Genomic DNA, 13,560 nt, shown 5'->3' with positions numbered 1-13,560 from the left:
CTGTCCCGTCCGTGGCCGTGACAACCCTCAGACTTACCCTGTTTCTGGGAGTCAGTGTCTGTGCTGGCTTCTGCTTGTCTCTGTGTCTGTGTCTGTCTTAGGTTCTCTCTGGCTCTGTGTGCTGATTGCCCTACTGAACCTCACCTGTGTGGGCTATGCCTCTTCCAAGATGGCTGCCGCCTCTTCCTCTTTGCCAGTATCCAAGATGGCTCCCGCTGTTCCTTCCTATGGGATGACTGCTCTGTGTGTCAAGCCTCTGTTTGGTTGCAAGGTGATTGCTGCAGCTGTGGCTCTGGTGTTGAGGGGCTTTATTAATCACTTGAAGACTACAGTCCTGGCCTTTGCATCTCATCTAAAGGTCCTGGTGTATAGAGTGCTCTGTACACAGTTTCAGTGTTTGCTCTGTGTGAGTTTCTATGTTTGTTAGACTAGCTAGCTTAGGCACCGTCTGGCTTGTTGCCTGTGTATAGCTTTGCTAGTGTTCTATGTTTGTTTAGACTAGCTAGCTCAGGCACCGTTTGGCTTGTAGCCTGTGCATAGCTCTGCTAGTTCTCTGTGTTTGTTTCCAGTGCATGACTAGCTAGCGTAGGCACTGTGTGGCTTGTAGCCTGTGCATAGCTCTGCTAGTTCTCTGTGTTTGTTTCCAGTGCATGACTAGTTAGCTTAGGCACCATCTGGCTTGTAGCCTGTGCATAGCTCTGCTAGTTCTCTGTGTTGGTTTCCAGTGCATGACTAGCTAGCTTAGGCACCGTGTGGCTTGTAGCCTGTGCATAGCTCTGCTAGTTCTCTGTGTTTGTTTCCAGTGCATGACTAGTCAGCTTAGGCACCGTCTGGCTTGTAGCCTGTGCATAGCTCTGCTAGTTCTCTGCGTTTGTTCCTAGTGTTAGACTAGCCGCCCTTGCTAGCCACTATCCCACGACTGTGTTTGTTCCTAGTGTTAGACTAGCCGCCCTTGCTAGCCACTATCCCACGACTGTGTTTGTTCCTAGTGTTAGACTAGCCGCCCTTGCTAGCCACTATCCCAAGACTGTGTTTGTTCCTAGTGTTAGACTAGCCGCCCTTGCTAGCCACTATCCCAAGACTGTGTTTGTTCCTAGTGTTAGACTAGCCGCCCTTGCTAGCCACTATCCCAAGACTGTGTTTGTTCCTAGTGTTAGACTAGCCGCCCTTGCTAGCCACTATCCCAAGACTGTGATTGTTCCTAGTGTAGACTAGCCAGCTTAGGCACCGTCTGGCTTGTAGCCTGTGCATAGCTCTGCTAGTTCTCTGTGTTTGTTCCTAGTGTTAGACTAGCCGCCCTTGCTAGCCACTATCCCAAGACTGTGATTGTTCCTAATGTAGACTAGCCAGCTTAGGCACCGTCTGGCTTGTAGCCTGTGCATAGCTCTGCTAGTTCTCTGTGTTTGTTTCTGGTGCAGACTAGCCAGCTTAGGCACCGTCTGGCTTGTAGCCTGTGCATAGCTCTGCTAGTTCTCTGTGTTGGTTCCTAGTGACAGACTAGCCAGCTTAGGCACCGTCTGGCTTGTAGCCTGTGTAAAGCTTTGCTAGTGTTCTGCGTTTGTTTCCAGTGCATGACTTGTTAGCTTGGGCACAGCTTAGTTGTTAGCTGGTGTATAGCCTTCCAAGTCTCCTGAGTTTGCTCTGTGTATGTTCCTGTGTATGACTGGTTTGCCTGGGTATAGCGTTCCTATTAGCCTGGGTACAGTTTACTAGTCATTGTGTTGAATCCTGCCGACTGCCAGAACCCGGACAGTCCCTGCTTGTCTGCCTTGCCTTCGCCTAGGTGCCAGGGGGCACTCCTGGATCTTCATTCCTGCTGTTCCTGTAAGTCCTACCGGCTGCCAGAACCTGAGGGCTCAACCCTCGGGGAAAGGCAGTCAAGTGTAGGTGAAGCCTAGGTCCAGTGTGTTCCAGTCCAGCGGGTTTCACTCCTGTATGTTCCAGTCCAGTGGGGCCACTCCAGTGTGTCCAGTCCAGCGGGCCCCACTCCAGTGCGCACCCGTCCGGTGCGTTCCAGTTCCGAGTATTCCGGTGTAGAACTCCAGTCCGGGGTTCCGGGCCAGTCTTGTTTCATCTCTACCTGGAAGGTGATTTTGCCTGCCACTGCCGCTCCACGGTAGTGGCCTATGGACTCACAAACCCCGCGCTCCCGGGGAAGAAGCCTGAAGGTATGCCAAGGTCCTCGAGAGCGCGGCAAGCGCGAGAGACGCGACAGGATGCAAAGGCCATGAGTTCGGCGAGATCATCAGTCCAGGTGGGCTTCATGCCCATAAGTTCGTGCCCTACGGACAATCCGAGGGGGAATTCTGATTTTTTTTTTTTATTCCAAGGACAGCCTAGTTTCTTTTTTGGATCCCTATTTAAGGCTGTGGGAGTACCGAAAGGAACTTCTGTCGAATCCAGCCTTTAAGGCTACTCCTGAAGCAGCAGCGGAAAGAAAGCATGTCTACTGGAGTCTGGTCCACTATAACCCAGTTTCTGACATGGATTCGGCTATCACGCTCTGCGAGTACCGCCTCAGACTTCTGGAAAACCCAGCTCTGCGGGATACTCCGGAGGCTGAGATCGAAAGAAGACGCCGGGGACTTCCTCCGCTCGAGCCACCTCAGCCGAGCAGTCGGTCGTCCTATGGTGGGTTAGCTCTTCTTTACGACCCCAGTCCACCTGTGTCGAGTCCAGTTCGAGGAGGGAGTCCAGTGGAACCTCCAGCTAAGCCGCTGAGTTCGGGCCGAGTGACGGTCCTGACCATGTCTGTGAAGACGGGCCGAGTGAGGTGTCGGACCAAGCCCCTGACCCCAGTTCAAGTAGCGCTGCCTCCGAAGCCACTGAGTCCAGTCCAGGGGATGCTTCATACTGAACCTCAAATTCCAGTCCAAGTAACAAGGAAGCTTAAGTCTCCGAGGCCAGTCCGAGGAAGGCGTTCGATGGAGCCTCGGATTCCTATGCAAGTGGCGCTCCAGGTCGAGCCTCCAGTCCTCGTCCAGGTGGCACGCCCTTTGAAGTCTCCGAGTCCAGTCCGAGGGAAGCTTTCGATGGAGCCTCAGATTCCTGTGCAAGTGGCGCTTCGGGTCGAGCCTCCTGTCCTCCTTCAAATGGCACGCCCCTTGAAGTCTCCGAGGCCAGTCCGAGGGAAGCTTTCGATAAAGCCTCAGGAGGCAGAGGGCGTCCCGAGTTGCAGTTCCAGTCAAGATGCTGAGTCTGGATCGAGTTGCAAGTCCAGTCAAGATGCTGAGTCTGGATCGAGTTGTAGTTCCAGTCAAGATGCTGAGTCTGGATCGAGTTGCAAGTCCAGTCAAGATGCTGAGTCTGGATCGAGTTGCAAGTCCAGTCAAGATGCTGAGTCTGGATCGAGTTGCAAGTCCAGTCAAGAGGCTGAGTTTGGATCGAGTTGCAAGTCCAGTCAAGATGCTGAGTCTGGACCGAGTTGCAAGTCCAGTCAAGATGCTGAGTCTGGATCGAGTTGCAAGTCCAGTCAAGATGCTGAGTCTGGATCGAGTTGTAGTTCCAGTCAAGATGCTGAGTCTGCACAGAGTGCAGAGGCCAGCCAAGATATTGAGAGTGTTTTTGAGGATGAGATGACGTTCCAAGGGCACCGTGATAAACTTTGTTCTGATCCTGCCCTGGGGAATATTCCTGAAGCTAAGGCTAGAGAGACGTCCCAGTCCGGTCAGAGGGGTGCGTCCAGCCTTGCAGCTGAATCTCTTCCCAGTTCCAGGTCCGACCAAGATGTTGAGGTCGTCCTAAGTTCCAGTGTTCGTCAGGAGGCTGACTTTCTGCTGAGTGCCCGTGCCAGTCAGGCTCCTGAATCCAGTTCCAGTCAAGGGGTTGAGGCCAGTCCGGGTCCCTATCCCGGCTCCGTGTGGGATGCCAACCCGGGGGCTAGTTCCAGATCCATTTCTGTTCAGACTTCTAGCTCCTGTCAAGATGAGAATGCCACTTCAAGCCTCAGCCCAGCTTCTGATGTCAGCTGGGGTAGTGACTCCAGCTCTGTTCCTGTCATTTCATGGATTTGCCAAGAGGTTCAGGACATTGTGGGTTCCCTCAGGGGAGGGTTACTTTTGAATTGTGTTCCTCTTGATGCATCCATGTGCCTGAGGTTGCCCCGTGGTGACTCGAAGGAGCTTCCTGGTCACAAGTTCTACTTTTGTCTGCCAGTTTTGAACTTTTGTGACTTCCAGCCCAGTAATTTATGTCTGGCTTTTGAGACCTATCAGGAAGTTTCACCATAGTTACCCCTGGATACCGGACCGCCTCCGGGAGACCGAGAGGGGGGTCTTGAGGAGGGGATACTGTCCCGTCCGTGGCCGTGACAACCCTCAGACTTACCCTGTTTCTGGGAGTCAGTGTCTGTGCTGGCTTCTGCTTGTCTCTGTGTCTGTGTCTGTCTTAGGTTCTCTCTGGCTCTGTGTGCTGATTGCCCTACTGAACCTCACCTGTGTGGGCTATGCCTCTTCCAAGATGGCTGCCGCCTCTTCCTCTTTGCCAGTATCCAAGATGGCTCCCGCTGTTCCTTCCTATGGGATGACTGCTCTGTGTGTCAAGCCTCTGTTTGGTTGCAAGGTGATTGCTGCAGCTGTGGCTCTGGTGTTGAGGGGCTTTATTAATCACTTGAAGACTACAGTCCTGGCCTTTGCATCTCATCTAAAGGTCCTGGTGTATAGAGTGCTCTGTACACAGTTTCAGTGTTTGCTCTGTGTGAGTTTCTATGTTTGTTAGACTAGCTAGCTTAGGCACCGTCTGGCTTGTTGCCTGTGTATAGCTTTGCTAGTGTTCTATGTTTGTTTAGACTAGCTAGCTCAGGCACCGTGTGGCTTGTAGCCTGTGCATAGCTCTGCTAGTTCTCTGTGTTTGTTTCCAGTGCATGACTAGTTAGCTTAGGCACCGTCTGGCTTGTAGCCTGTGCATAGCTCTGCTAGTTCTCTGTGTTTGTTTCCAGTGCATGACTAGTTAGCTTAGGCACCGTCTGGCTTGTAGCCTGTGCATAGCTCTGCTAGTTCTCTGTGTTGGTTTCCAGTGCATGACTAGCTAGCTTAGGCACCGTGTGGCTTGTAGCCTGTGCATAGCTCTGCTAGTTCTCTGTGTTTGTTTCCAGTGCATGACTAGTCAGCTTAGGCACCGTCTGGCTTGTAGCCTGTGCATAGCTCTGCTAGTTCTCTGCGTTTGTTCCTAGTTTTAGACTAGCTGCCCTTGCTAGCCACTATCCCAAGACTGTGTTTGTTCCTAGTGTTAGACTAGCCGCCCTTGCTAGCCACTATCCCAAGACTGTGTTTGTTCCTAGTGTTAGACTAGCCGCCCTTGCTAGCCACTATCCCAAGACTGTGATTGTTCCTAGTGTTAGACTAGCCAGCTTAGGCACCGTCTGGCTTGTAGCCTGTGCATAGCTCTGCTAGTTCTCTGTGTTTGTTCCTAGTGTTAGACTAGCCGCCCTTGCTAGCCACTATCCCAAGACTGTGATTGTTCCTAATGTAGACTAGCCAGCTTAGGCACCGTGTGGCTTGTAGCCTGTGCATAGCTCTGCTAGTTCTCTGTGTTTGTTCCTGGTGCAGACTAGCCAGCTTAGGCACCGTCTGGCTTGTAGCCTGTGCATAGCTCTGCTAGTTCTCTGTGTTGGTTCCTAGTGACAGACTAGCCAGCTTAGGCACCGTCTGGCTTGTAGCCTGTGTAAAGCTTTGCTAGTGTTCTGCGTTTGTTTCCAGTGCATGACTTGTTAGCTTGGGCACAGCTTAGTTGTTAGCTGGTGTATAGCCTTCCAAGTCTCCTGAGTTTGCTCTGTGTATGTTCCTGTGTATGACTGGTTTGCCTGGGTATAGCGTTCCTATTAGCCTGGGTACAGTTTACTAGTCATTGTGTTGAATCCTGCCGACTGCCAGAACCCGGACAGTCCCTGCTTGTCTGCCTTGCCTTCGCCTAGGTGCCAGGGGGCACTCCTGGATCTTCATTCCTGCTGTTCCTGTAAGTCCTACCGGCTGCCAGAACCTGAGGGCTCAACCCTCGGGGAAAGGCAGTCAAGTGTAGGTGAAGCCTAGGTCCAGGGTGTTCCAGTTCCGCGGGTTCCGCTCCAGTGTGTTCCAGTCCAGCGGGTTTCACTCCTGTATGTTCCAGTCCAGTGGGGCCACTCCAGTGTGTCCAGTCCAGCGGGCCCCACTCCAGTGCGCACCCGTCCGGTGCATTCCAGTTCCGAGTGTTCCGGTGTAGAACTCCAGTCCGGGGTTCCGGGCCAGTCTTGTTTCATCTCTACCTGGAAGGTGATTTTGCCTGCCACTGCCGCTCCACGGTAGTGGCCTATGGACTCACAAACCCCGCGCTCCCGGGGAAGAAGCCTGAAGGTATGCCAAGGTCCTCGAGAGCGCGGCAAGTGCGAGAGACGTGACAGTTACCTAGCGCTTGGGACTGCCTGAATCACTACATATGACTCCATTTCACATTCTCCTCCTAGTACTGTCCCTTCCTAATCTACTCCTCCACCCGAAGCCACTGTGCACTACAGTTATATATTGCTCTTTCATTGATTTTATTGCCTCACCATCTCTCTTGTCCTCTTCCTCCCTCCTTGCTTTCTGCCTTCAACATTTCATCCCCTCCATTGTACCTTCCCCATTCTATCTGAGTTCATCTCGCCTTCATCCGCCATTCCTCTTCTACTCTCTTACTCCTTCTTCTCTCTCTCTCTCTGCTGGAGACATCAATCCCAATCCTGGTCCCCCTCACCAACCCTCATCCTAATTATGCAGGTTGCACCATGACCTCTCCAATCTCATCTCTATTCCTCTCCTCCCCCCCTTCTCTACCCTTCTCATGCGCCCTGTGGAATGCCCGCTCCATCTGCAACAAACTTTCCTATATCCATAACCTTTTTATCTCTTGTAGCCTCCATCTGCTCGCCATAACAGAAACTTGGCTCTGTCCTGAAGACTCTGCTTCAGTCACAGCCCTCTGCCACGCTGGTTATCTCTTCTTCCATACTCCTCGCCCTACTGGCTGCGGTGGTGGTGTTGGACTATTACTCTCACCCTCTTCCAAATTTCAATCTCTTCTGCAACCTCAGTCTCTCTGCTTTTCCTCCTTTGAAGTCCACTTCATCCGCCTATTCACTCCTTTGCCTCTTCGAATAGCAGTTATTTATCGTCCCCCTAATAAATCTCTTTCATCCCTTCTCAGCGACTTTGACGCTTGGCTTTCCTTCTGTCATGATCCTTCTTCCCCCTCCCTCATCCTTGGCGACTTTAACATTCATGCTAATGATCCCTCCAACCCTTACGTCTCCCAGTTCCTCGCCTTAACATCCTCCTTCAATCTCCACTATGCTCCACTTCCCCTACTCACCAAAATGGTCACTGTCTTGATCTTATCTTCTCCTATAACTGCTCTCCCTCCAATTCCTTTGCCTCAGATCTTCCCCTCTCTGACCATCATCTAATAACCTTCACACTTAAACTTCCTCCTGCCCAATCCCATCCAATCTTAACCAATTTATCTAGGAATCTCCATGCCATTGACCCTACTACCCTATATTCCAATGTCTCGAACCTCTTCTCTACCACTGCACCATCCAAATCTGTCAATTAAGCTGTCTCTTCCTACAATACTATTCTATCCTCTGCTTTAGACACTCTTGCACCTCTCATGCCCTGTCCTAAAAGGCGTACCAAACCCCAGCCTTGGCTGACCTCTAAAATCCGCTACCTACGTTCCTGTGCCCACTCTGCCGAACGCCTCTGGCTGAAATCTTGTGCCCTTGCTGACTTCATACACTTCAAGTTCATGCTGACCTCCTTCCAATCTGCTCTTTTGCTTGGCAAACAAGACTATTACATCCAGCTAAGTCTCTCGGCTCAAACCCTCGACTTCTCTTCACCACACTGAACTATCTCCTCAAGGTGCCTCCATCTCCAACTCCTCCACTATCCCCCTAGCAGAGTTCTTCCGCGACAAGGTTCAGAAGATAAACCTTGAATTCTCTTCCAAGCCACCCCCACCTCTCCCTCCCCTTGTCCGTTCCCTTATCCCCACAACCCCTCCGTCCTTTTCCTCCTTTCCTGAAGTCACTGATGAAGAAACAACATATCTTCTCTCCTCCTCAAAACGAACTACCTATTCCTCTGATCCCATTCCTACCCACCTTCTTAATACCATCTATCCTACTCTCACCCCTTTTATCTGTCATATCCTCAATCTTTCACTTTCCACTGCGACCGTTCCTAATGCCTTCAAGCATGCTGTGGTCACAACACTCCTTAAGAAGCCCTCACTTGACCCTACATCTCCTTCCAACTATCAACCCATCTCCCTCCTCCCCTTCCTTTCCAAGATACTTGAAAGTGCCGTTCACCGCCGCTGTCTTGACTTTCTTTCATCTCCTGCTGTTCTTGACCCACTCCAATCTGGCTTTCGCCCTCTTCATTCGACTGAAACTGCACTTACAAAAGTTTCCAATGATCTGTTACTGGCCAAATCCAAAGGTCGCTATTCTATCCTCATCCTTCTCGATCTATCCGCCATTTTAACACTGTTGATCACAGCCTACTCCTTGATACGCTGTCTTCACTTGGATTCCAAGACTCTGTTCTTTCCTGGTTCTCCTCCTACCTCTCGCTTTGCACCTTTAGTGTACACTCTGGCGGATCATCTTCTGCTTCTATCCTACTATCAATCGGTGTGCCTCAAGGTTCTGTTCTCGGTCCTCTCCTGTTCGCCATCTACACTTCTTCCCTTGGCTCTTTGATATCATCCTATGGCTTTCAATACCATTTCTATGCTGACGACTCACAGATCTACCTCTCTACCCCCAAAATCTCAACTAGCATCCAGACCAATGTTTCAGCCTGCCTGTCTGATATTGCTGCCTGGATGTCTCAACGTCATCTGAAACTTAACATGGCCAAGACCAAGCTTCTCATCTTTCCCCCCAAACCATCCTCTCCTCTCCCCCCTTTCTCTATTTCTGTGGATGGCACTCTCATTCTCCCTGTCTCTTCAGCTCGTAACCTTAGGGTCATCTTCAACTCCTCTCTCTCCTCACATTCAGCAGATTGCCAAAACCTGTCGTTTCTTTTTCTATAACATCAGCAAAATCCGTCCCTTCATCTCTGAGCACTCTACCAGAACCCTTATCCACACTCTTATCACCTCTCATCTAGATTATTGCAACCTGCTTCTCACCGGCCTCCCACTTGGCCATCTCTCTCTTCTTCAATCAGTCCAAAACTCTGCTGCACAACTCATTTTCTGCCAAAGTCGCTATGCTCACATTAGCCCTCTCCTCAAGTCACTTCACTGGCTCCATATCCGTTTCCACATTCAATTCAAACTTCTCTTACTGACCTATAAGTGCATTCACTCTGCCACTCCCCAGTACCTCTCCACTCTTGTCTCTCCCTACGCTCCTCCTCGGATACTCCGCTCTGTAGATAAATCTCTCTTGTCTGTCCCCTTCTCCTCTACTGCTAATTCCAGACTCTGTTCCTTTTGTTTCGCTGCACCTCATGCCTGGAATAGGCTTCCCGAGCATATATGTCTAGCCCCGTCTTTGGCTGTTTTCCTAACCACTACTCACTTGCTCTGTACATTTTATCCCCTTCTCTTTAATTCCCTTACCTCCTAGTTGTTCTGTCTGTCTACCTGTCTTATTTAGATTGTGAGCTCTTTGAGCAGGGACTGTCTTTTTGTGTATGGTGTACAGCGCTGCGTATGCCTTGTAGCGCTATAAAATGATAAGTAGTAGTAGATTGCAGGAAAACATTAAGAGACTGGGAGATTTATTTGCCCTTAGGTCAATAGGCACCAACTTTTGAAAATAAGGTGCGCTGAACACAACACAAATTATTCTTTGTTTAATTTTGGGGGTGCTCAGCAGCTACAGACCTGGTCCCAAAATAATAGATGGACAGACATTCTCCGCTCCTTTTGTATAATTCCTTCCAACCTTCAGTGGGTTGGAAAGTATATACAGTGGAATCCGCTTAAGTGCAAGGGTCTGGGACCAAAGACATGCATGCAGTTAACGAGAGTGTGCACTTAACCGTTGTGACCCAAAGAAGCTTGACATCTGATAAATATATGTACAGTACTGTTATATGTACAGTATACAGTTTCAGTTAACTGACAGTAGGCTTTACATGAAGTAATCAGTTATAGTCCTCTATACACTCTTGGGTTTGTGAGTTCCATAGATTATATCTTCCAGATGATAAAAACTGTCATAGCACTGACATCCAGTGGCCTCCAGATAGGCCTGCACAGTGTTGAGACCCTCCAGCGCTCTTGCAAAAGTGACAGGAGGAGGTTGTTGAATTTCATCAGCATGTGCCTCGCAGCTCATTTCTTCATCTGTTCCATCATCAGACGTTGTTGCCTGCATGTAGGAGCATATCTCAACATCAGTGCTGTCTTCAGCTGTTTGTAGATCGTAATCAACAGCTACGTAGCGATGGAACTCCTCCTCCGTAACACCGGCTGGGTTGTCAATAACCTTTTCATCTGACACGTTTGCAACAGCTGCATCCCCCTCCATATCCTTAACAAACCTTGTCTGTGTAACATAATTCCAGGCTTCTCAGAACCCCAAAACAAAACAATAGGTAGGGAACCTAACCGTGATAGATTACAAGCCAGTTCAACCAGCACGTTTATCCTTGCCAGTCTGGTCATCCATAACGCTCATCAGATGACAAAGCACAAGAGCCCGATAATGTTGTTTGAAATTGGCTATTATGCCCTGATCCATAGGTTGGATCAGAGAGGTAGTGTTTGGTGGCAGGAAGACCACCTTGACGTTAGACAGCCTGACATCATCCCTGTGTGCAGCACAATTATCACAAAGCAGCAAAATCTGACACTGTTGTGCCCGCATTCTAGGGTCTAACTTCTTTAGCCACTGCTTCCAAATTTCCCCAGTCATCCATGAATTTGCGTTAGCCTCGTATGACACAGGAAGTCGCTTAACTTTCTTGAAGCAACGCTGCTGTTTGCTCTTTCCAATGACAAGGGGGTCCAACTTCTCACTCCCATCCATATTGCAGCAAAGGATTGTCAGTTGGTCCTTCGATGTTTTACCTCTAGTAGTTTCGGCATGTTTGAATGTAAGTGTTCCATCAGGAATCGCTCACTAGTAGAGACCGTTTTCGTCAGCATTGAAAATGTCATGAGGTGCAAACTAATTTAAGATGGTAGGAAGAACTGAAACAACCCAATTTTCAGCACCAAAGTCATCAGCGTCTTGTTTCTCACCATGCTGTTGCTGTTTCTTGAATTTTAGTTTCAACAATTTTTATTAATGACATCACAGAACGCACACATACATAATAGTTTGCATCAACCGTCATAGAAAGAAGATTAGCTTCAACAATGACATAATTAAACATGTTGTCATCAATCTTTTTACTTTTTTTTTTCCTCTCCCCTCCCACTCTCAGATGTTCAACATTTACCTTGATGACATATTAACCGAAACAAACTTATTCCACCTTTTAAAGGTGCAAAGATTCAAAACTTGACATAACTCCCCACACCCATGTGCCGCATTCCATCAGCACTGTTTCTTGAATTTTATGCTGTTCTTCTCCTTCCATCTTTCCAACCATCCAACAGTGGATTTGAATTCAGTCAGTCCAAGACTTTCAACTAGCTGGTTAGCTTTCTCCATAAGCAGTGGACCATTGACAGGAAACTGTCTGCTCCTGACTCGAGAAAACCACAGAAGAAGAGCATCTTCTGTTTCCTCAGCTTTTCCCACCCGTTTTCGTTTCTGTTGTGGATTTGTATTGTTTGGCCAGTCTTCCAGAAGCTGGTCTTTCTGCTTCAAGACACATACAATCTGACTGGGATTGACACCATAATTTTTAACAATAGATGCTTGACTTTGTTTGTTTTTTAATTTTTTAAGAACTTCTATTCGTTCAGCCAGTTTTAAAAGTCTTACAGTTCCCCTGCGACAACGCCGACCCTGGTGTACGCCCTAACAACATTCTTTCGCTTATTCTGCCTGTGGCAATTAAAGAGGCAGTAAATTTGAAATCTCGTTGGTTGCCACATGCCAACTGGCTGCCATAGTCCATGTGCGCGCTTATGCAGAGTCTTTTCTGCAGAGGAGCAGTCTTGAACCATGCATATAAGTGAATCTTGCACTTATCATTGGTGCGCTAAACAGAAGTTTGTCCCCATAGAAATTGATGGTGCCAAAAACGTGACCGAAGTACGGCATACAGTTAAACAGAGCATGCTGTTATCCGACGTGCACTTAAATGGAGTGCACTATATTAAAAAAAAAAAAAAAAAAAAAACACAAAAGACTTTGCACACTTGAAAGTATGTATATTTGCTACTTTTAGTAATATCACTCTACTATATTTATGTATTAATGACCTAATTGAAAAGCTAGGAATAGCTAATCAAATTATAGTTTCAGAAGATCTGCATCTAAAACTGTATTTGAAGTTCAGCAGAGATTCCTGCTTTTTAGATTCGTAAGAGAACAGCATTCAAGACCAGCACACCCACCCACCGACTTATAAATCAAAGCTTGAAACGAATTCGCAACGCTTCGCTCAAGATGCTACCATAAAAACTATATTTCCCAGAAACCTCTTCTCTCTCGCGTTTGCGCACTGTCTTTTGTGACGCTTCTCCAGGTAACGGTGCTCTCTAGCAAACCTGAATACAGCGATATTCAAAGATGGGCGGAGACAAAGGCCTTCTCCACTTTTTTTTGTTGCTGTTGTCTCTGTGATCGACGGCCGCCGAAACCAGTCTGTTTCCTAGGCTACCACACTCTGTCCAATAAGAATCAGCTAACGGGAGAGGCGGGTTTTGCGAAGGAGGCAGAGATGGGTGGGATTAGCGGGTGGAGCAAGTTAGAGTGTGAGAGTCTGTTGCGAAGGTAGACAGTGACGTAGATAGATAGTGCTGCAGTGATGGAGAGAGGACGCTGGAACTTGCAGTGGGGTTAAAATAAATGGCAGAGAAAACGCCGAGTAGTTCCGGTACACATAAATAAAAGTGTGATAGGACGGCAGGGTTATCCCGGCTGCTAAATGGCTGGGTTGGGAGGCGCTCGTAGCGCGTCTGCGTTCAGTTCAGGCTAGCTCCGCGGAGGATTCGGATTCCTTTTTTTTTTTTTTTTTTTGTTCCCCTAGAGGACTATAGGCGAATGGCTGTTGTTCGCTGCCCGTAACGGGCAAGGACCGCTGCTGCTGGTGTGTGGCTGGAGCAGCTGAGGTAAGCTGTGATGTGATCTCAGTGGGTGGAGGTAGGTACTGGTTCCAACCTTAGTAGCTGGAATGGAGGGCTGGTTTTTTTTTTTAATTCATTCTTCTGTCCATGTCATTACCATTTTTCTAAGGTGCCTTTGGCTCATAGATAGGAAGCGGCTTGTGACCGGCTGGTCACGTTGTGTCATCTATAGTCTTGAGGGCTTGTTGGATTTAAGTTGCTCTCTCCGTTTTGCCATTGCTGGGAGCCGTGCATGCTATTATTTTATACATGTTAAGGAGGTCAGTTCTGCATATTTGTAGATGGGTACCGATGTGCCAGATGCCCATGATCTTTTGTTTGTTTGTGTGTGTG

At 48.7% G+C, this 13,560-nt stretch overlaps 1 protein-coding gene across 1 annotated transcript in view; it reads left to right on the top strand.

Annotated features, from left to right (window-relative positions):
• The first annotated feature begins 12,895 nt into the window (after nucleotides 1-12,895).
• The window catches only part of TTBK2 (tau tubulin kinase 2), a 237,559-nt gene continuing 236,894 nt past the window's right edge, over nucleotides 12,896-13,560 (top strand). Inside the window, 1 exon segment of the mRNA XM_030214295.1 lies at nucleotides 12,896-13,212. The gene's annotated coding sequence lies outside the window, so the exon portion shown is untranslated.

The sequence above is a fragment of the Microcaecilia unicolor genome, chromosome 9 (genome assembly GCF_901765095.1).
Source record: "Microcaecilia unicolor chromosome 9, aMicUni1.1, whole genome shotgun sequence".
Lineage (NCBI taxonomy): Eukaryota > Metazoa > Chordata > Amphibia > Gymnophiona > Siphonopidae > Microcaecilia > Microcaecilia unicolor.
Note: the sequence above shows the minus strand (reverse complement) of the source record. Positions and strands in the feature narration are given on the sequence as shown.